A 24,863-nucleotide genomic window follows, 5' to 3' on the forward strand; every position below is an offset into this window, starting at 1 on the left:
AGTAGGATTTACAAGCTTAGAAAAGCTCTTTGCTGGAGGATGTAGGCAATTTTAATATTTACTTAGTTTTTAGTTGTAGTTGGACACTATACATTTATTTATTTATTTTTATGTGGTGCTGAAGATGGAACCCAGGGCCTCGCATGTGCTAGGTGAGCACTCTACCCCTGAGCCACAACCCCAGCTCAGGATGTAGGCAATCTTAGAGGAAGAGTAATTGGTTTCTAGGGGAGATGGATGGGCCTGAAGAACAGACAATGGCCCAAGACAAAGCTCCTCTGGGATTTGGGCGTGGTGACAACTCTTTCCTGCCAGTTAATCTTCCCTGTTGGATGACTTTACAGGGTAAGAGCTCAAGACAATTGCATTCCTTCTGCAGGAACTCCTCCTTGGTCAGATAAGGAGAAGGTGGAGAACCACTCCACCCACCCTGTGCTGGGAGAGAAAGAGGAGTAAGAGATGGGGTAGGAGAAGGTCAGAGACACCTTGTTTTTTACCAAGTCCTCAGCATGTCAAAGCTCCCTACTTTGGGGTATCATTCCTTGATCCCCAGCACAAGGGAGAGCCAACCTTGTGTGTGCTGTGCACAGAACCTCCTCTCTCCTCCATTAGAGAGAAAATGGAGTTTTGGCACCATATCCACTTTTACTTCATACATTAGTGCTGCAAAGAATAAAATGGGAAAAGACTTAGAGGTTAGTCAACTTCTGAAGTTCCTTTTGGTACTGTGGATTGAACCCTGGATTCTCTACCACCACTGAGCTACATCCCTAGCCCTTTTTATTTTATTTTGAGACAGGGTCTTGCCAAATTGCCCAGACTGGCTTTGAACTTGGAATCCTTTTTTTGCCTCAGCCACCCAAGTGACTGGCTGGAATTAGTTATGTGCGACCGTGTCTGATCCTGAAGCCCTTTTTTACTAGCATAGATTTTAAGACTACATGAAAATAATAGATGCTCTCTAAACTGTGAGCACACCTGTACCAGGACAGAGAGAGAAGTTCACATCTTGCCAGGGGCAGTCATCCTGCCTGCGCCAGTGTGGGGAGCCAACAAAAAGAACTTTACTAATGGAATGGGAGGCCATTAGCAACCTTCCCTAAAATACCCTTGTGGACTGAGGACTAGCTTTGTCAGGAAGTGCGGGGTAATGGAGTTGCAGATACACTCTTATTCTATGCTATTGCTATCTGAGAAGAGGCCTGACGCTAGTGAGGAGGTGGTACTGAATTTGGGGGCAATTTAAATACTTAATTTTCACATTTGATAGAGACAAGATTTTTTTGAAGTATAAAAAAGTCAGTCTCACTGGGCATGATGGTGCATTCCTATAATCCTACCGGCTCAGGAGGCTGAGGCAGGAGGATCACAAATTTAAAGCCAATCTCAGCACAAGTGAGGCCCTAAGCAAATTCAGTGAGACCCTGTATCTAAATAAATACAAAGAAGGGCTGGGGATGTGGCTCAGTGGTTGAGTGCCCCTGAGTTCAATCCCTGGTACCCGCCCTCCAACAATGAAAAAAAAAAAAAAGTCAGTGTCTTGGGCTGGGGTTGTGGCTCAGTGGTAGAGTGCTTGCTCAGCATGTGTGAGGCACTGGGTTTGATCCTCAGCACCACATAAAAATAAACATAAAATAAAGGCATCTTTCTGTCCATCTACAAATACAAAAACAATTTTTAAAATAAAAACATTGTTGGGGCTGGAGTTGTGGCTCAGTGGTAAAGTGCTTGCCTGGCATGTGTGAGGCACTGGGTTCAAATCTCAGCACCATATATAAATAAATAAGTAAAATAAAGGTCCATTGACAACTTAAAAAAAATCAATGTCTTCTCTCCCCAGTCCTATCCCTCAAGGAGATCCCAACCTCTTGAGGAAACTCTTGGTTGGTGAGGCAGGGAGATTCCACAGTGTGGGGGCCAGTGCAGCTGGGGTGGTGGGAGATCATGATGGAGAGATTGTTTGCAGGGAGTTGGATCCTTTAGAGAACTGAAGAAAAACTTAAGCAATTTCCTATCAGGCAGAATTTTGGGACTAGAGAACTTGTCTGTTGGATAAAGTAGCTCCTTTCCCAATGACTTTGAGAGATATTTAGGAAAGACTTTGTTACTTGCAAGGCTGTTTGGAGTCCTGCTTGGGTTTTATCTGACCAGAACGCAGTGCTGACATCAGTCTTAAGGAGGGAAATGGGGTTCAGATGTATATGGGTCATACTCCCACGTTCTTTATCTGCATCGGCAGCATTTTATACACAAACAACACTTATTCTACTGGGATGGCTGAACAGGCTGTAATGTTATCGCAGGGCTGTGGATGTATCTCCACTTGCTTAGCATGTGAGAGGTCCTAGGTTCAATCCCCAGCACCACACACACACTCAGCTAGAAATCTGGACCCCTGAGTTCCCATCTAGACTTTCCCACAGGCACTGCCAGAAGCCCAACCCAACTCTGAAGCCTGCAGCTGCTCTGTTAAGAGAATCTCCCCTCGATATGTGAAGATGATGTTTTTTTTTTTTAATTTGTTCTGTTAAGATGTACATGACAGTAGAGCGTATTTGACATATCATACATACATGGAGTATAGCTTTCCATTCTTGTGTTTGTACATGATGTGGAGTTTACACTGGTCGTGTATTCATATATGAACATAGGAAAGTCATGTCTGATTCATTCTACTGCCTTTCCTATTCCCATTCCTGCTCCCTTGCCTTCAATTCCCTTTATCTAAGCCAACGAATTTCTATCCCCCCAACCCTTTTTGTGTGTTAGCATCTGCAAATCAGAAAGAACATTCAGCCTTTGTTTTTGGGGGGATTGGTTTATTTCACTTACCATGATAGTCTCCAGTTCCATGGATTTATCAGTAAATGCCATAATTTCATTCTTCTTTAAGGCTGAGTAATATTCCATTGTGTATATATACCACATTTTTTTTATCCATTCATCTGTTGAGGAGCACCTAGGTTCGTTCCATAGCTTAGTTACTCTAAATTGAGCTGCTATAAACATTGATGTGGCTGCATCACTATAGTATGCTGATTTTAAGTCCTTTGGGTATATAACAAGTAGTGGGATAACTGGGTCAAATAGTTGTTCCACTCCAAGTTTTCTGAGGAATCTCCCTTCACTCTGCTTTCAAGAGTGGTTGCTAAAGATGGTTTTTTAATCTTGGGGCAGATCTTTAAATTCAACCTTACCAGGTTCAGTCCATTGTTCCATCCAAGGAGGTCTGTGTCAGGGTTGAGTTTTCTCAACCTAAAGCTAACCCTATGATAAGGATTTGAGTGCAAGTAGTTTATTGGGAAGCATCCGAGGAAGCCCAGGGGGAGCTGGAGGGAGGCAGCCCAGCTGCTGCTCACCCCAAAAAGGAGAGCCAGTACCACGGCTGCTGCTCCACTTCCGTCTTCCAAGTCTCATGCTGTTTTTTTTTTTTTTTTTTTTAACCACCAAACCTAACTCATACATTCCAAGGGAGGGAATTTTGTGAAATGTAGTTCCAGAGGAGCTCGATGGACACCATCACCATGACTCTCCTGATGGATGTACAGAGAATGTGATCTTTGTCCACACAGTCAGACCTTTACAGCAGCATGTCCATGGTTTTCCATTCTGACTGGCCTTCTGCCTCTGAGGCTGACAAAATACTTAAGTCATTCCTAGTGTTTTCTGCTTTGGGATCATGCAAAGATTCTATGGTCTTACCCTAATTCCAAATGAACTGCCCCTCTGTCACGGAGCATTACCATTGAGACAAACACCATCCCCTTTGCCAGTAGCCCCTACAAATCTGGTGAATCATTGTTCCCATGCTCTAGTTGGGACCCGGGATTTGTGTGAAAGGCTGAGGGTCCCTGGGCCTTTTCTCTATGGGGTTTTGCCATCTCCCCAGGACCTTGCCAGGAAACCCAAGTTAAAAGGAGTCCATTCTTTTCAATTTTTTTCTTTCCTTCCTTCCTAGAAATTGAGCCTAAGGGGGCTTTACCATTGAGCCACATCTTTAGCCCTTTTTATTTTTTATTTTGACAGGGTTTCACTAAGTTGCTTTGGGCCCCACTAAATTGCCGAGGCTGGCTTTGAACTTGTGATCCTCCTGCCTCAGCTTCCCAAATTGCTGGGATTGCAGGTGTGAGCCATCCTGTGTGTGGCTTCAATTTTCTTAAACTCTGAAGAAACTCTTGCACCTTTTTCTTCTCTCTTCCTTCTTCTCTACCACAAAATTTCTATATTCTCCTGAGGACTTGGTAAATAAGACCTAAAAAACTCTCTGCATTCTGCCGTCCTATAACCTCCTCTGAGGCAATAAAGCATAAAGAATCCTGCTTGGGGCTGGGGATGTGGCTCAAGCGGTAACGCACTCGCCTGGCATGCGGGCGGCCCGGGTTCGATCCTCAGCACCACAAACCAACAAAGATGTTGTGTCCGCCGAGAACTAAAAAATAAATATTAAAAATTCTCTCTCTCTCTCCTTTCTCACTCTCTCTTTAAAAAAAAAAAATCCATTAAAAAAAAAAAAAAGAATCCTGCTTAATGGGGAAAAGAAAATGCAGGAGGAGGGGCTGTGGCTGTGACTGTGGCTCAGTTGCAGAGCACTTGCCCAGCATACGTGAGGCACTGGATTCTATCCTCAGCACCGCATACAAAAATGAGCACATAAAATAAAGGTATGCTATTCATCTACAAGAAAAAAAGAAAATGCAGGAGGGAAAACACCCCATAAATTAATCTTTTAAAATACTATCCAAGCTGAGTGCAGTGGTGCATACCTGTAATCCCAGCTGCTCTGGAGGCTGAGGCAGGAGGATCACAATTTCAATGCCAGCATGGGCAACTTAGTGAGAACCTCTCAGGATAAAAATAAAAGGGGCTAGAGATGTAGCTCTGTGGTAAAGTTCCCTGGGTTCAGTCCCCAGTACCAAAGTATTATTATTATTATTATTATTATTACTACTACTACTTTCAATAACTGGTGCACACCTACAGTCCCAGCTAGTGGGGATGCTGAGGCAGGGGAGGGGGATCACTTGAACACATGGGTTAGATACCAGCCTGGGCAACATAGTGAGAACCCATCTCTAAATAAATAAACAAAATGCTATCCAGGTACCCTGTCTGCTGTGTCTCCTTCTTGTATCTAATCAAGGACTCTAGGTGGTAACAGCAGCTGGAACTGAAGGCTAGCACCCACTGTAGTTGCCCCCACCCTCTCAGCCTGGGATGCTTCTCCCAGCTGTGCTGAGGCAATGGGAAGGGGAGGTCCAGGCACCAGTGTGAAGCTCCAGTTGCTAGGAAACCCCTAGAGAAAAAAAAAAAAATGATGCCTCTTGTTGCTAGCCATTGTATTCCAGGTGTCTGCGGCCTGGCAAGACTTCCTGCTTCAGAGACCACACCACAAGAGCTGCTGATCAGCTTGGCTTGTATTTCTCTCAGCAAAGAAAACGCAGTCACTCAGTCAGCCACAAACTCAGGGTTGATAGAAGCAAGACCTGCTCACTGAAGTGTACCTACAGATCACAATGACATAAGTGATGGGGTGTAGGAAATTCTGCCCCCAAATATGGCACCTTAGTATTTGAGAAAACCCCAAAAGCTGGAAGGGCACCATCCCTTCCCCTTGACCCTCATCCCTGAAGCAGGTCACAGACCTAGGAAGGTCACATGCTGACCTTCTTCCTCCTTTTTCCCCTGAAGACTTATATGATCAGTGCCCTCTCTATGCCCAGAGGAAAAGAATGTCCTTATCCCTGAAGACACAGAGACACCAGGAGGAATCTGAACAAACAGGTCTTGCTAAATTGCCCCCAGCTTATTACCACAGATTATACTCCCTTCTGTTCTCCAATTGTACTTCTGCTCAACTGTCCATAAAAATGGTGTTTGCTTTGGGTCTTCTTTTCCAAAAGCTCCCATGTTATATAAAACTTACAGTAAGGGGCTGGGGTTGTGGCTAGAGCACTCATCTAGCACATGAGCGGCACTGGGTCCTCAGCACCACATAAAAACAAATAAATATTGTATGCTTTTCTCTTGTTAATCTGTCTTTTGCTGTGGAGGCCTCTGCCATAAACCTAGTGATAGGTTAAGAAAGACACGGCTTTTCTCCCCTACAAAAGCATAGAGGAAAAGGAATTAAAGGAAAAACATTCTCTTTTTTTTTAAGAGAGAGTGAGAGAGAGAGAGAGAGAGAGAGAAAGAATTTTTTAATATTTATTTTTTAGTTCTCGGCGGACACAACATCTTTGTTTGCATGTGGTGCTGAGGATCGAACCGGGCCGCACGCATGCCAGGCAAGTGCGCTACCGCTTGAGCCACATCCCCAGCCCGGAAAAACATTCTCAATGGACCTCACAAACATGCTACCTGGATACCTGATCCATGCAGGTTGACTCCTGAGAACCACCCAAACAGCTGGATTTAAGACAAATCTAGGCAGGTGGTTGGGTCTAGACTAAAGCTGTAGAAATAAGGTCAGCCCCGGGAAGCTGACTTACAATGTCAATCTAGGAAAAAGAGCAGCAAGCTTTCAGGCATTCCAATTATGCTGACAGGCAATGAGCTGGACTTTATGCTCTCTTTGTGGAATGTATGGACTGTCGTGTGTACAGGCATCTAAGTCAGGGGCCTCAGCAGCTGTGACATGGCAGGTACTATAGGAGATAGAGAATAATCTTGGATGACTACGTAATCAATTGAAACCTGCTGTCACTCAAAAATCTACTTACCAGGTTTCTTCTTGCCAAACCTTAAAATACAAAATTCTTAATAATTTGCTCAGAACAATACAACTTCCACCATGCAAAAAGGCTTACACCTTTATTCATGTATTTATCTATTTACTTTTACTATGTATCTGTCATTTGGCTGATGATGTTGAGCAGCCGGCCTCTTAGCAATCCTTTCCAGCTTGTTTCTGAAAATAGTGGCTTAATGTAATGTTCTCCCTGAGTGTGATTTCACACTATTGTCAAGGACACGAATGCATGTTGTGTTTCAGATTAGGTGCACTTGACATCTCTTTCGGTTTATTTTCATTTCTGATTGTATTACATATACCCCTTCCTCCTGCCCTTCCCTAGGTGCACCCTCCGACTCCCACACACCCAGCATATCTCTCCAGTGGCACTGTGTTATCTGTCAGAGATATTATTGCAATGCTGGCTTAATGAATTTTGATGTTCAGGTTGATAAAATGGTGAAATCAACTAAAGGAGGCGTGTTCAAACCCATGTTTGTTAACAGTATCAGAAGAAGTGAAAACCAGGTGCCATGGCCCTGCCTGTAATCCCAATTACTCAGGAGGCTGAGGCAGGAAGATTGAAAGCTCCAGACCAGCCTGGGCAACTTGGCAAGACCATGTCTCATAAGTAAATAAAAATATATAAATAATTATTATTTTTTTTAGTTGTAGTTGGACACAATAAATACCTTTATTTTATTTATTTATTTTTATGTGGTTCTGAGGATCGGACCCAGCACCTTACATGTGCTAGGTGAGCTCTCTACTGCTGAGCCACAACCCCAGCCCCTAAATAATTAATTTAAAAAATAATAATAATATGGAGAATAACTGCAGTTATGAAGAAATAATTGGTTAGAAACCTAAGTTTGCTATTCACATGACACATGTGCTGTTCACATGCACAGTAGGGAGTGCTGGGAGGAAATTGCTTCCCTCGACTCTCCCAGGTTCTTTGCTTGGTCTACAAATTAAATTGACATAAGACAGATGAACAGGAGAATAACAATTTTATTTATATGTGTATACAGAGGAGTCCCTCAAAAATATGAGTCAAGGTAGGGACCTGACATTTGAGACTTATATAATCCTCAGCTACAGAAAAGACAGGGGCTGCTGGGGAGAGAGGAGAGAGGAATTATGGTAAAGCCAGGGGAGAGAATGAATGGTGAATAAAGGTTGCCTTGTTTTGCTGATAAAGTTTTCTCAGGTGATGAAATTTGTTTCAAAGTAGCTCTCTTTGTGATACAGATAACTTTACAAATGACAATTTCCTTTATAAATGTCAATTTTCTTTACAAATGTAGAAATTTATACTTTATTTCATTTGGTTGAGGAGGAGGTAAAGCTTTTCCTACATTGTCTGGCTCTCAGTTTTTTTAGCTCAAAATTATTTGTTATATAACAGTAGTATCTATCAGTTTATTATTATAAATTATTTTCATATAATTAATCGGAAAATGGTCTGCTAATCAAGTACACATACATTACATATTTTTTAATTTGGTACTAGGGATTGAACCCAGGAGTACTTTATCACTGAGCTACATCCCCAGTCCTTTTCATTTTTTGAGACAGGGTTTTGTTACATCACTGAGGTTGACCTTGAACTTTCCATCCTCCTGTTCAGCCTCCTGAGTCGCTGAGATTACAGGCATGTGCCCCCACATCTGGTTTATTTTATTTTTTATTTAAATTTTTTTGTGTGTCTGTGGTGCTAGGGATCAAATCCAGGGCCTCACTCAGTCTAGGCAATCAATCTAACACTGAAATACAACCTGAGCCCCTCAAAATATTTTAATATGCCTTTTTTTTGTAATCATATTAACAAATAAAGATCTAATATGTATATAATTTTCATTTAAAATTATTTTAGGGGCTGGGGATGTGGCTCAAGTGGTAGCACGCTCGCCTGGCATGCGTGCAGCCCGGGTTCGATCCTCAGCACCACATACCAACAAAGATGTTGTGTCTGCCGAGAACTAAAAAATAAATATTAAAAATTCTCTCTCTCTCTCTCTCTCTCTCTCTCTCTCTCTCTCTCTCTCTCTCTTTAAAAAAAATAAAAAATAAAAAAATAAAATTATTTTAGTTGCAGATGGACAAAATACTTTTATTTTATTTATTTTTATGTGGTGCTGAGGATCAAACCCAGTGCCTCACACATGCTAGGCAAGCGCTCTACCACTGAGCTACAACGCCAGTCCCTGATTTTCATTTTTTTTTTCTTAGTTATAGTTGGACATAATACCTTTATTTTATTTACTTTTATGTAGTCCTGAGGATCGAACCCAGGTCCTCGCATGTGCTAGGCTCATGCTCTACCACTGAGCCACAACCCCAGCCCTAATTTTCATTTTTTGAAAGATGTTATTATTATCTTTGTAGTCTTCCACTGCATATCTGATTTTGTTTTTGTTTTGGTATTGAGACAGAGTCTCACAATGCTGCAGGCTGATCTCAGACTCCTGGGTTCAAGTGATCCTCCTGCCTCAGCCTTCCAAGTAGCTGAGACTACAGGAGTGGGCAGATATACCTGGCTCTGCTGGATATTAGAGAAAAGGAAAAAAAAATCACTAAAAGCATTAGAATAAAAAACCAGAATTTGATTAGTTTTTAATATTTGAGGACATTTAAAAAATTAATATGTTGGTTTGACCCAATAAAAACACTTTATATTTTAGTCTTACTTTTAAAGTAAACATGGGGTGGGGGTTGTGGCTTAGTGGCAGAGCACATGTGAGGCACTGGGTTCAATCCTAAGTTACCCCATAAAAATAAGCAAATAAAATAAAGGCATGCAGTTCATCTACAACTACAAAAATAATAAATAAATAAACAAACATGTATTTATCCAATTTTAATATTCATTCCAGTTTGATGTTTGTATGAGTTGACAGGCCCAATCACCATGAAATAATTTCAGAAGAAAGACACAATCTGGGCCCAGCCAGTATGAGATAATCACAGTGTATGAAGTAAAGAGGGAAAAAAGAAAGTATTCCTTTATTCTATTTTAATCCCAACTGGTGTATTGAAATTAGGTCCTAAAAACCATAAATGAAATAAAATTTTAAAAAGAAGAAATTTAGGGGCTGGGGATGTGGCTCAAGCGGTAGCGCGCTCGCCTGGCATGTGTGCGGCCCGGGTTCGATCCTCAGCACCACATACCAACAAAGATGTTGTGTCCGCCGAGAACTAAAAAAATAAATATTAAAAATTCTCTCTCTCTCTCTCTCTCTCTCTCTCTCTCTCTCTCTCTCTCTCCCCTCTCTCACTCTCTCTTTAAAAAAAAAAAAAAAAAAAAAAAAAAAAGAAGAAATTTAGTCCTGGCACTAACCACCCAGAGTAAGTACACAAGTTAAGGGCTTAGCCCTCCACAAGACTACTCTATTCTCACTGTAGATGCCAGTCCCATGTTTTGGGGGCTCCCAGGCCACTTGTACTCTTCTGATTGGCTAAAAAGTTGGGGGTGCCTCATGATGCCCTCAGGTCTGATGGTTCACTGGAATGACATGAACTCAGGAAAGCACTGTACTTACAATTACAGTTTCGTTATAAAGTATAAAAATCAGGAACAGCCTAATGAAGAGATTTATCAGGCAAGGACTGGAAGGATCCAATGAAAAACATTCGTGCATTCTCCCCATGGAATCAGGACACGTCAACCTTCTGGTGCACTAAAGCATTAAGCAACCAGGAAGTTACACTGAGCTTTAGTGTCCACAGTTTTTATGGGGTTTCATTAGATAGGCATGATTGATAGAGCATCGTCCACCTTATTTAACTCAGTCTTCAGCTTGCCTGGAGATTATGCTGGCTCAACATTCCAACCCTTCTAATCACATAGTTGGTCTTCTGATGATCAGAATCCCGTCCTAAGTAAGCCCTTTCATCTTCATGTAATCCTAGGTGTGACCCAGGGGACTTGTGACTAATAAAGATGTTCCCACTATTTGGGAAAGTCCTATGATTTAGATTCTCCCTACCAGGAACCAGGGACAAAACCCCAATTCTTTATTATATAACATTCTTTTTCTTTAAAAGGCAGAAGCATCAGACAGAGAGTTCAGGGGATTCTTTAATTAACTGCTACCCTCTCATTAATTTGCTATAGTATGCAGTAAAACTTTATGATCTCTTTATAGTCAAATATAATAACTTAAAACAATTCTTCAAAAATTTTCATTCTTGGACATAGTAGTTTTTGACTCTGCTATGTTATTTTGTTTTACTATAGTTAAACTATTTGCTTATATGCACTATTTGAATTTTCCCCTTGTGTTTTCCCCTATTCCCCTTAAAGTAGATAAAAATTAAGTATATTATATTTGAGAGTATATAGGCTCAGACACTTCTCTTATTTATTTGGGGTAGGGGGTACTGGGGATGGAAATAGGAGCTACTTGAGAGAGGCGTCTGGAGCTCAGTGTGGTGGTGCACACCTGTAATCCCAGCAACTTGGAAAGCGGACACAGGGGGATTGCAAGTTCAAGGCCAGTCTCAGCAACTTAACCAGAATTTATCTCAACATTAAAAATAAAGGGCTGGGGGCTGGGGGCTGGGGTTGTGGCTCAAGCGGTAGCGCGCTCGCCTGGCATGCGTGCGGCCCGGGTTCGATCCTCAGCACCACATACCAACAAAGATGTTGTGTCCGCCGAGAACTAAAAATAAATATTCAAAAAAAATTATCTCTCTCTCTCTCTTTCCTCTCTCACTCTCTCTTAAAAAAAAAGAGAAAAAAAAAAGAAAAAGAAAGGGCTGGGGATGTGGCTCAAGTGGTAATGTGCTCGCCTGGCATGTGCGGGGTGCTGGGTTTGATCCTCAGCACCACATAAAAATAAAAAAATAATAATAAAGATGTTGTGTCCACTGAAAACTGAAAAATAAATATTAAAAAAATTCCATCTCTTTAAAAAAAAATCTTCACCGTTATTTTGACAATGGGCTAAACAATTAAAAATAAATAAAATAAAGGGCTGGGGCTGTAGCTATGTGGCAAAGTACTTGCCTAGCATGTGTGAGGCACTGGGTTTAATCCCTAGTACCACATAAAAATAAACAAATAAAATAAAGGCATACTGTCCATCTACAACTACAAAAACTTTTTAAATTAAAAATAAAAATGTCTGGGGCTGGGGATGTGGCTCAAGCGGTAGCGCGCTCGTCTGGCATGCGTGCGGCCCGGGTTCGATCCTCAGCACCACATACCAACAAAGATGTTGTGTCCGCCGAGAACTAAAATAAATAAATAAATAAATAAATATTAAAAATTCTCTCTCTCTCTCTCTCTCTCTCTCTCTCTCTCTCTCTCTCTCTCTCCCTCCTCTCTCACTCTCTTAAAAAAATAAAAATAAAAAAAATAAAAATGTCTGGACATATATCTCAGTGGTAAAGTGCTCCTGGGTTCCATCCCCAGGACCTCCCACCCCCAAATAAATAAGAGAAGTGTCTGAGCCTATATGATGCTGGGCCTCATCTCTGCCTAAGTTTTCATGAATGGAATATGGAAGTAGAAAAAGAACAAAGGAAATGGAAATAATACCAGTTAAGATTGTCCCTACAGCATATGCCTTTTCTCTGAAGATCTGTCTTCTAAGCAATAATTCAGTCCAACTCTTGTTTTTAAGATTCTCATGAAATGGCAAGATCAGGAGTGAGGGTATTATTACTGCAATACTGAATGCTTCATTTTTTCATTACTGAAGGAAAAAACTCTTTGGGGAGTGAAATTCAACACTCAATTTAACAGTAGTGCTGCATACTAATTCACACTGAAATGAAAAACCAATTCAGTTAAGAAAACATCCAGATAAAATGAAATGGGCCGTGATAATGGTATGTTTCCATCATGGATCTCATGTTTTAAGGATTACAAATTCTTTCCTAAATATTAATTAAGGCTCTCAATGTCTCTGGTGGTAAATATAAAGGTAGTCACTTTGAAGATGAGAAGAGTGAGACAAAAGAGTTCTTGTGAGTGGCCCAGAGATGAATGAGAAGTCGTGGAGAAGATTTACAGACCAAATTCCTGGTTTCAGCTCCTATTCGTAACTAATACTCTCAAACTCTGGCCACAGAGCTTAAAGATTTATCTGAAATGCTACAGAAACTTGAATTAGGAGAAGAACCCCTAGGCATTCTATTAAATTTACAAATATATATGGTACTGTTTATGAATGTCAAAGACTACAAGTCACTGGGGCTCTAAGAATGAATGAAATACAATTTCTAAGCTCAGGAACCTCGAGCCTAGTAGTAAGAGAAGCATGCAAAAATTGTTTAATAGGGCAATAATGCACTTATATGGAGTAGAGGGGCAACAGATACTCCTTTTCACAAAATAATCTGGAAAAATAGTAGTGTAATTTTATCTCCATTGCAATCACCATTCACCAAGCCACCCAAGGGCTCTCATCAAGGTCTCCAACCATTTCCTTGCTAAATGATCCAAAAGTTGCACTCAGTTCTCTCGACCTTTGTGGAGGCTTGGATACCACTGACTTTGCCCTTTGTCCTCTTGTTTTGTTGTACCAGGGATTGAAATCAGGGCCTTGCATGTGTGTGCTAGGCAAACACTCTACCACTAGTTTACACGTCTAGCCTTAAAAGTAAATCTCTTAACATAGCTAACAAGCTTCCATATGATCTGTTCTCTTTTTTTTTTTTAAAGAGAGAGTGAGAGAGGAGAGAGAGAATTTTTAATATTTATTTTTTAGTTCTCGGCGGACACAACATCTTTGTTGGTATGTGGTGCTGAGGATTGAACCCGGGCCACACGCATGCGAGGTGAGCTCGCTACCGCTTGAGCCACATCCCCAGCCCCTGATCTGTTCTCTTTTTACTCTCTTGTCTGAACCCTTTCCACTCTTCCTCAGATTCCTTTCCTCAACCATACTAAACTTCTTTCAGGTACCTCCAGACCTTCATGTGTAATGTTCCACAGTCTAAGTCAATTCACCTCATCTCCAACCTCTTCTCCAGTTGCTAGACTAATTTGGTCTAAATGTCTTTCAAAGTTCAACTTAGAAAAACAAATGCCAAATGTCTTCTCTGATATAAGGGGGGTGACTCAAAATGGGATAGGGAGGAAGAGCATGAGAAGAAGACTGCCACTAAATAGGGAAGAGAGGTGGGAGGGAAAAGGAGGGAGAAGGGGAATTACATGGAAGATGGAAGGAGAACCTCATCATAATACAGAATACATGTATGATGTTGTGAGGAGAAAAAAAAAAAGAAGTGTGTCACATTAGATTGGATAGAGAGAAGTGAAGGGAGGGGAGTGGAGGGGAATGGGGGATAGGAAGGGCAGCAGAATAAAATAGACATTATAATTGCTGTATGTATATAGGTGACTATATGACCAATGTGATTCTACTATCTGTACAATCAGAAAAATGAGAAATTATACCCCATTTGATTCAAATGTATGAATTGCCAAGACCATTATAATGTCATGAGTAGCTAAAAAAAAAAAAAAAAAAAAGTTCAGCTTAGACATCATTTCCTCTAAGAGGTCTTTGGAAACATGCCCCAGTCAGGGTCAGGTCTCTTCCTAATGCTCCCATAACATCCTGTATTTCCACTCGTGTATCCCTGGAAATGATGTTTTGTAACTGCCTGATTGCCTGTCCACAGTCCCACTAGATTAAGCATGGGGAAGGAAGGTCTGTGTAGGACTTCTTCACTATTGTATCCCAGAGTATACATACAATAGGCAATAAGTAATTACTTGCTCAATGAATGACATATTATTGCCAATCCTGCTCATTTTGATACTTACTGCATATACTGCATATATTAGATTGCAAACTTCTAGGGTCAAGGACTTTAACCTACATTTCTATGATATACCACTTAGCACTTACTATGGTAGTAAACACACAATAGATACCCATTCATTTATTAATTTGACAAGTATATATCACATATTTACCATGTCAAAAGCAAATGTAGAGTTAAGGGCAAAGGAGATTGGAGAGAAAGAAGCAGGGAAATGGGGCTGACTTAAACTCCATAAGTACTTCCATTTTTCATATCCTGTAGTAATTGTGCATATGGCCTTAAGCACAGAAGAAACTTTGAAGGATTCCTTTCTTAGTAAAGAAAATTCGTTACATTTCCATTGCTAAAGGGATAAGGAATAAAGGTTTAAAAATAGGTTTGTAGTGGGCTGGGGTTGTAGCGCTTGCCTAGCACGAGTGAGGTTTGGGGTTTGATCTTCAGCACCATACAGAAATAAATAAAAAAAGGTATTATGTCCATCTACAACTAAAAATATTTTAAAATATAGGTTTGTGAAAGGTCTCTAATGTGGAGAAACAGAAGATACAGAAGAGATAAGAAAAAGTAGGACTAACTAATTCCTAGGACTAGTCTATAGCCAGGGAGTAGCTGTCTTATGGGGCAGAAAGGATCATGGCTGACACCCTATAACAAAAGGCAGGTTAATAAAAGAAAAGCCTAACAAATTTATTTAATGATAGTTTTCCATAACATGGGAGCCTTCAAAATAAAGGCAGAAAGACACAGGGGAGAGTATCATTTTATGCTTAGGTTCAATGAAATAGGGACAGCCATGTGGAAATGATTGGACAAAAAGGGTCTGATCTAGCCTGGTGTGGTGGCGAATGCCTGTAATCCAAGTGGTTTGAGAGGCTGAGGCAGGAGGATGGCAAGTTAAAAGCCAGCCTCAAAAAAAGTGAGGCACTAAGCAACTCAGTGAGATCCTGTCTCTAAATAAATACAAAAAGGGCTGGGGGTGTGGCTCAGTGGCAGAGTGCCCCTGAGTTCAATCCCTGGTATACACCCCTGCAAAAAAGCTTCTGATCCAATAGTAATGGACTGGGTGGGGAAACGCAGTAAGGCCTGCCCAGACTCTTCTTGGGCCTCTTACTTGTGGCATTTCTTCCTCCTGGGTATGGGGTGGGACCCTTTGGAATGAATGCCTTATGACCTACAACTGACAGGAAGGGTCAGAGAAAGTCTTTATGGCCACCTTGTAGGCAGAAAGGTGGAGGGAGGTTAGAGTAATATTCCTAGTTTTTATAGCTTACCTTAGAGATAAAGGGCCCTAGTTTCTGTGGCTTGCCTTGGGGGAGAGAAATTCTGACTTCTTGGAGGGAAAAAAAGGGCAAGAGACAGGAGAAGGTCAGAAAGATCTTGGATCTGAGGCTGCTTCTCAGGCTTTTGGTGCAAAGTAATTAGCATATGAATATAAAATCAACTTGCAGCTTGGCATGGTGGCACACACTTGTAATCCTAGTGACTGGGGAGGCTGAGGCAGGAGGATTGCAAGTTTGAGGCCGGCCTCAGCAATTTAGCAGTCCCTAAGCAACTTAGTGAGACCCTGTGTCAAGATAAAAATTAAAAAGGTGGGGCTGGGGATGTGGCTCAAGCGGTAGCGTGCTTGCCTGGCATACGTGCGGCTCGGGTTCGATCCTCAGCACCACATACAAAGATGTTGTGTACGCCGAGAACTAAAAAATAAATGTTAATAAATTCTCTCTCTCTCTCTCTCTCTCTCTCTCTTTCTCTCTCTCTCTCTCTCTCTCTTAAAAAAAATTAAAAAGGACTGAGGATATAGCTCATTGGGAAAATGCCCCTGTGTTAAATCATCAATGCTAAAATACTCTTTAAAATTAAATTAACATGTGGCAAAGATTTTACTTAACTCATTAATTGATGAGAGAATCAGTAAGATTCTACAATTGGCTCTACAATAATCCAAAGAGCAGACACATATATAGAAAATAGGTAATGCTTGGGCTGGGGCTGTAATTCAGTGGCATAGTGCTTGCCTAGCATGTGTGAAGCATTGGGTTCCATCCTTAGCACCACATAAAAATAAGAAAATGAAATAAAGGCATGCTGTCTATCTACAACTACAAAAGTTTTTGTTTTTTTTTAAATTAGATAATGCTGAAATTTATTTGCTTAATAAATGCAACACTGGTTTCTTCAGTAAAGGGAAAAGAGATCCTAGTATCCCAAGAACAATTTGCATTTATACTTCTTTTTTATTTAATATTTTTTTAGTTGTAGATGGACACAATACCTTTATTTTATTTATTTATTTTTTATGTGGTGCTGAGGATCGAACCCAGTGCCTCACACATTTCTATGGACAAGAATCATTTGCACTGCTCTCAGTGTTTTACAAGGCAGAGTTGTAAATACAATGAAAGGTAGAAATAGCCTGCGGAACAGGGCACCTGTCTTCTTTTGCCCATTTCAGGTCTTCTTTTGACCATGTTAATCTTTTGCCCATTTCAAAGTCTTTCACAATCTTTCCTGACAATAATAGGCCCCCAACTTGAACTCCAACATAAAACTTTAATGTGTGAAGTCTTAGTGCTTCTCTGAAAAAAAATTTTAAAAACATGAAGAACTTTGGAAGATTATAGTAAGACTTCTGGGCTCCTCAGTTAATATAAATAAGTGATGGAAGTGGGACGGTCTTATTCTCTAAAGACACCCCTGTGCTCTAAAAGTCTGTCTAATGTTTGTATTAGTTTTGAATATTGCTCGTGGTACTAATGATGGAACCTAGAGGTAATCTATCACTGAGCTAAACCCCCAGCTTTTTAAATTTTTTTTTTATTTTCACACAGGGTCTTGCTAAATTGCAAGAGGTTGGCCTTGAACTTGTGACATCCTACTGCCTCAGCCTCCTGAATAGCTGGGATTACAGGTCTGTGCAGTCATCAGCTGATGTTTCTCTTTGTAATGTAACTCTTATGTTCTCTGTAAAATATTATATCTGGCATTTATTATTTTTCCCCAATGTTAAGGAACAATCCCAGGACCTTGAACATGCTAGACAAGGGTTCTAATGAAGCTAAACTTCAGCCCATCTTTAATTTCATTTTTTTTTTTCCTTTTGGTGGTAGTGGTAGTCCTGGGATTGAACCCAAGGGTGCTACATCCCCGGCCCTTTTTATTTTGAGAAAGGGTCAGGCTAAATTCCCCAGGCTACCCTTGAACTTGTGATCCTCCTTCCTTTTCCAAGTAGCGAGGACTATAAGTGTGTGCCACCTTGCCAGTTCCTTCTTCAAATTTTATCATCAACTACTTTAGGAATACAAAATGGTTATAGCATAACATAACACACATCCAGATACTCAACATTAAATTTAAGAAATACAATATCAAAGTCAGGCTTGGTGGTACACAGCTGTAATCCCAGATACTTGAGGAGCTTAGACAGAAGGATCCAAAGATTAAGGCTAACCTGGGCAACTTAGTAGGTCCCTGACTCAAAATAAAAAACAAATGGGGTTGGGGGTGTAGTTTAGTGCTTGACAGCCTGGGTTCAATCCCCAGTACTGAAAAATTAAAACCCAAAAGGACAATATTACAAATAGAATTGAATTTGATAAATTGTATTTATCTCCCTCCAGAGATAACCATTCTTAATATGGATGGGAAGTTCATCATTCCCATGCATGGTTGTATGCTTTTTCAAAATAAATTGAGTTCAGAAACAATATATCATATTAATTTTCATGTTTTTAAACTTTATACAATTGGACTTTCATTATATTGATTATTTCTGTAATTTGTTTTTCCCTCCTTTGGTGCTAGGGATTGAACCTAGGGCCTAATGCATGCTAAGCACAGACTCTACCACTGGGCTACACTCTACTCCACAGCCCCTGTAATTTGTTTTTTCTATCAACATTATGTTTTGAGATTTTATGTTGGTGTTATTTGTTAGAAGTGATAACCAGGGAGATGGGGGTATGGTTCAGTAGGTAGAATACTTAGTAGCATGCACAAGTTCTTGGGTGTAATCCTGGTATAACAAAAAACAAACAAAAAACTCAGAAATAAGTTCTTGGTTTACAATAAAGTAAGGACCAGCCTGGGCACTATGGTGCATGCCTGTAATCCCACCTTCTAGGGAGGCTGAAGCAGGAGGATTGCAAGTTTGAGACCAGTCTGGGTAACTTGGCAAGATCCTGCCTTGAAAAAAAATAAAAAAGGGCTGAGGATGTAGCTCAGTGTAGAGCACCCCTAGGTTCAATCCCTAATGCCAAAACAAACAAACAAACAAACATAAAACCCAATAATGATCCACAAACACACGCTAAGTTATTTATTCAAACTTGGGTAAATCATATAACTTTTAAATTTTTTCTTTCTATAGAATGACAGAGATGAATTAGATGAGAGCCTCTCAAAAAGAATTTTTTTTTTTTTTTTTTTAGTTCAGGCCTCTTTTTTCCTCAAAAAAAAAAAAAAAGACTTTTTAGAAATCTTAAGTTCTTTTCTAAAATTATTTGGGGGCTGGGGATGTGGCTCAAGCGGTAGCGCGCTCGCCTGGCATGCGTGCGACCCGGGTTCGATCCTCAGCACCACATACCAACAAAGATGTTGTGTCCGCCAAGAACTAAAAAATAAATATTAAAAATTCTTTCTTTCTCTCTCTCTCTCTCCCCCCTCTTTCACTCTCTCTTTAAAAAAAATAAAATAAAATTATTTGGAATTTAAAAATAAACTAACCAGACGTCCAGTTATGGCCAAGTAAGGAAACTGGCAAATCCAGCTTCTCAAAAAATCAAAACCACAAAGCTAGACAAAATTAACATAATCATTGTGGGTTCTGGAAATTGATCCAAGGCATACAATCATCTAAAAGCATTTATGTTTGAAGAACTGCTAAGCTTCAGGTAAGAATCTAAGGAATCTTAGATGTTTTGGTCTGGGGCTACTCCTATTACCTATCACCACCCCAACTCAAATATCTGAAGTTTCTTCCAGGGTAGGGCAGGTCATAATGGCTGGCAGCTTTAGAGACAGGGACAATGCCAGTGCTCAGAGGCACTGTCAAGTGACTTCTCAGAAGGTGGTGAATAGGAAGAAGAAGACGCTTGGATCTGATACAATTGCAGTGGGCTCAGCATATTCTTGGGTGAAGCTGAATACATGCATGGTGTGTAGGGCCCATGCCTGCCTCACCCTGGGGCTGCACATGTATGCACAGGCAGGAAAGACTGATTTTACAAATTTATCCCAGATAAGAAGAAAGTAAGCAAGAGGAAGGGAAGGAGAGAGGGAAGGAAGGAAAGAAGGAAAAGAGGAAGAGAGAAACAAAATACTAGAAACAACAAATTTCAGGGGAGAAAATTTCAGAATCCATGTTTGTTACATATTATAAACAATGTAGGGGGCTGGGGTTGCGACTCAGTGGTAGAGCACTTGGCTAGCACCAGTGAGGCTCTTCAGCACCACATAAAGATAAGTAAATAAAGGTATTGTATCCATCTACAACTAAAAAAAAATGAAGGGCTGGGTGATACACACCTGTAATCCCAGTGGCTTTGGAACCTGAGGCAGGAGGATTATGGGTCCAAAGTCAGCCTCAGCAAAAGTGAGGCACTAAGCAACTCAGTGAGACCCTGCCTCTAACTAAAATGCAAAATAAGGCTGAAGATGTGGCTCAGTGGTTGAGTGCCCCCGAGTTCAATCCCCTGTATAAAAAAAAAAAAAGTAGGGTTGGGGCTGTGGCTCAGTGGTAGAAAGCTTGCCTAGCATGTGTGAGGCACTGGGTTCATATATAAATAAAGAGAATAAAGGTCCTTCGACAGCTAAACAATATATTTAAAAATATAAAATATTCAACAACAAAAACAAAAATGTGAGGCATGAAACGAAACAAAAAGGGGTAACCCATACTCAGTGTGTGTGTGGGGGGGAGGGATGGGAAGAAAGGCAGTCAATAATAACAGTTTCTGTCCTAGAGGTTCAATTTAATGGACAAAGACTTTAAAATAGCTAAAAAAAAAAAAGTAATAGAGTTAGGGATTTAGTCCAGTGGTCTAATGTTTGCCTAGCATAGGCAAGACCCTGGATTTATCCCAGTACTTGGGGGATGGGGGGAGAAGCTGCTAGTATAAAGGACTAAAGACAATCACACTTAAGGAATAAAGGAAAGTTGGGCTGGGGCTGTAACTCAGTGGTAAAGCGCTTGCCTCACATGTGTGAGGCACTGGGTTTGTCTCAGCACCATATAAAAATAAATAAAGATATTGTGTGTTCATCTACAACTAAAAAAAAAAATATTAAAAAAAGAATAAAGGAGGGCTGGGGATGTGGCTCAAGCGGTGGCATGCTCGCCTGGCATACGTGCGGCCCGGGTTCGATCCTCAGCACCACATACAAAGATGTTGTGTCAGCTGAGAGCTAAAAAATAAATATTAAAAAATTCTCATTCTCTCTCTCTCTCATTCTCTCTTAAAATAAATAAATAAATAAATAAAATATTAAAAAAAAAGAATAAAGGAAAGCATAACAACAATGTATCAATACATGGACACAATGTATCAACACATAGACCCTTGAAAAGAAGTCCCAGAAGAGGAAAGAATACATAGACACAATGACACATCCAAGCTATGCCAATCTCTCTCCTGAACTTTGGAATTTCTTTTTTTTTTTTTTTTTTTAATCTCAGATTTGAGAATCCCTGGAACTGAATTCAGAGAAAAGATGTGGAGTTTATTGCAGTCCTTAGAATTTGTCTGATTCCTACATGAAGTTTCACTTATCAGCTATTTCTTTTTTTTCTTTTTTTTTTTTTTTTTACTTTTTTTTAAAGAGAGAGTGAGAGACAGAGAGAGGGAGGGAGAGAGAGAGAGAGATTTTTTAATCTTTATTTTTTAGTTCTCGGCGGACACAACATCTTTGTATGTGGTGCTGAGAATCGAACCCGGGCCGCACGCATGCCAGGCGAGCGCGCTACCACTTGAGCCACATCCCCAGCCCACTTATCAGCTATTTCTTGGATTCTAAATTATCATAGTACCCTTTGAAATTTCAAGAAGTTTCCTTAAAAAAAAAAAAAGACAACTTACGCTAGACACTCAAAATCAAATCAAAAGAATCTTAACTAAATCGCCCTCACCTATGTTCTTGATACATTCTCTTTAGCCAAACTTACATTCTTTTTTTTTTTTTAATTTATTTATTTTAGTTTTCAGTGGACACAACATCTTTGTATGTGGTGCTGAGGATCGAACCCGGGCCGAACGCATGCCAGGCGAGCGCGCTACCGCTTGAGCCACATCCCCAGCCCCCCAAACTTACATTCTTATGTGGGACATAAGCCTTAAGACTGATACTTTAAGAGACTTTAGTTAGGATTTAGCTTAGGAAGATAAATAGGAAAAAATGAAATAGTAAAAATCATAAGTCAGTGGTAGAGCACATGCTTAGCAGGTGTTAGGTCCTGAGTTCAATTCCCAGCACCATTAAATAAATAAATAAATAAGACTATATCTTCTGCCTTGAGTGTGCTCTTTCTCTCTCTTGGACTGCTTGCTTTGGGGAAGCAATAGCATTTAAGATATGCCTGTTGTAATTGATTTGCTGGTTCACCTCACTGGCATGATACAGTCCTATGGGAAAGGTACCTTTGGAAAGGAACTGAAAGAGGCCTCCAGCCAAGAACCAAAAAGGAACTGAGGCCCTTAATTAATCTAACAGCTCATGAGGAATAGAGGGTCATGTAAGAAAGCCTGGAAGTAAATCCTTCCACTGCTGAGTATTCTTGTGACACCAGAGCTCAGTTAGCAGCTTGACTGCAGAGACCTCAAGCACAGGTACCCAGCCTAAATTTCTGACCCATAGAAACTCTGAGATAATAAAGTTTGTGTTTTAAGGTCTTGAGTTTTGGAGTGATTTATATACAATAGATACTAATAAATTTTCAAAAGTTTTTATTTTTGTAGTGCTGGGGATGGAACTCAGAGCCTGATGTATGCTAGGCAAGTGCTCTACCATTGAACTATATCCCGGGCCCCCAAAGATTTTCCCTTTTCTTCCCTTTTCTTTTTAAAATATTTATTTACTTGTAGATGAAAACACAGTATCTTTTTTTAATATTTATTTTTTAGGTATAGATGGACACAACACAATGCCTTTATTTTATTTATTTTTTATATAGTGCTGAGGATCGAACCCTGGTCCCGCCTGTGCTAGGCGAGCGCTCTACCGCTGAACCACAATCCCAGCCCAAAACACAGTATCTTTATTTATTTTTGTGTGGTGCTGAGGCTCAAGCCCAGTGCCTCATACATACAAGGCAAGTGCTTTAACACTGAGCCCCAACACCAGCCCTCCCCTTTTCTTTTCTTTATTCTGATATCGGGGATTAAATTCAGGGATGCTTTACCACTGAGTTACATCCCCAACTCTTTTTATTTTCTATTTGGAGACAGGATCTCCCTAAATTGCCCAGGTTGGCCTTGAACTTATGATCCTCCTGATTCAGTCTCCTGAGTAGCTGGAATTACAGGCATTCACCATACTCAGCTCCCAAAGATTTCTTTGAAGGTTATTTTCACATGGTTTTGCAAGAATTTCTGTTTCTAAGAGTTCTTCATGCTTATTTTTGAAATTGTACTTTCTTTTTTTTTTTCATTTCTTTCCTTGTTTATTTTCCCATTCCCCTCACAACCTCTTATATGTAATTTTGTATAGCAATGAGTGTCTCCCTTCATTTCCATGCAATTTCCCTTTTCTCTCCCTTTCTCTCCCATCTCATGTCTTGAAATTGTACTTTCAAGAACTGATTTATATTAATAGCGAGAAGAAAAAGTTGATCACATTTATAAATATCCACACACTGATAATCTTATGACTGTTCTTAATTCAACACCCTATGTACCTTTATTTTTTTAAATTTATTTTTAGTTTTTTTTTTTTTTAAAGAGAGAGTGAGAGAGGGGAGAGAGAGAGGAGAGAGAGAATTTTTAATATTTATTTTTTAGTTCTCGGCGGACACAACATCTCTGTTGGTATGTGGTGCTGAGGATCAAACCCAGCCGCACGCATGCCAGGCGAGTGTGCTAACGCTTGAGCCACATCCCCAGCCCCCTATGTACCTTTAATTCCTTAATTAAAGGAATTAAAGGCTCAGAAAGTTCTCTATCACTAGCTACAGAGGAGAGGAGAAATCTCATTTATCTCTAAGAGACTTTTCGCTAATTTTGAAAACTGTATTTTTAAGGTCAGTTTCTAGATTTCATTAGTCAGCATTATAAGCAAGAAGTAGGCTAGTGGAGGTAAATTATGCTGGCAGAAGTGGAGGAGGAGGGCTGGGGATGTGGCTCAAGTGGTAGCGCACTCGTCTGGCATGTGTGCGGCCCAGGTTTGATCCTCAGCACCACATACAAACAAAGATTTTGTGTCTGCCGAGAACTAAAAAATAAATATTAATAAATTCTCTCTCTCTCTCTCTCTCTCTCTAAAAAACAGAAGTGCAGGGAAAATGGATAGGTAGAGCACTGCAGTGAGATCTTAAAAATTATAGAATCTATATAGAATCTATATCTATATAGAATCTATATAAAAAGTGGAGGAAGAGATGAATAGGTGGGCTGGGGCTGTAGCTCAGTGATAGAGAATTTACCTTGCAGGTATGAGGCCCTGAGTTCGATCCTCAGCACCACATAAAAAATAAATGAATAAAAATAAATATATTAAAAAAAGAGATGAATAGGCTTTTATTTAATAACAGTGAAATAAGGAGTTTATAGCATTTAACTCTCTAAAAATATCAGTCATGCCAACAGGAAGTATAGGAGAGAAAATTATGTTATGAAATTATGAGATAGATGATCTATAGTGACTTTAAATAAAAGCAGGGGGAGAAATTTCAGGTCCAACACAGGACAACTCTGGCCATTTCAGTCCCATGCTCTATGTGGAGTTGCTTCTGGTGGAGTCCAACTGATTCTTTTGCCTAACCCTGCTTTCTTCTCTCTCCTGCCATGGGTGTTGATGCCAAAGACCTTTCCCAATAAACATCCTGCACACTAAACTCTTCCTCAGAGTTTGCTTTCCAGAGAAGCCATCTTGTAACAGGTACAAATATTGTCTTTCCTTTTGCCCAAAGAAAGTTCATTTATTTAAACTTGAATTCAGGAGTCATTATAGCATTCTTCAACTGGGGAACTAAGTTCCTATAATAATAAAAAATGGCTCTAACATATTTATGATCCCATTAATATAAAATGCCCAGAGAAGGCAAATCCATAGAGACAGAAAGTAGATTAGTAATTGCTAGGTGCTGGAAGAGAGGGAAGAGCAAAGAGTGACTGATAATGGGTAAAGGGTGATAAAA

Source organism: Spermophilus citellus (assembly GCF_964194105.1).
Source record: "Spermophilus citellus genome assembly, chromosome: 4".
Taxonomy (NCBI): Eukaryota; Metazoa; Chordata; class Mammalia; order Rodentia; family Sciuridae; genus Spermophilus; species Spermophilus citellus.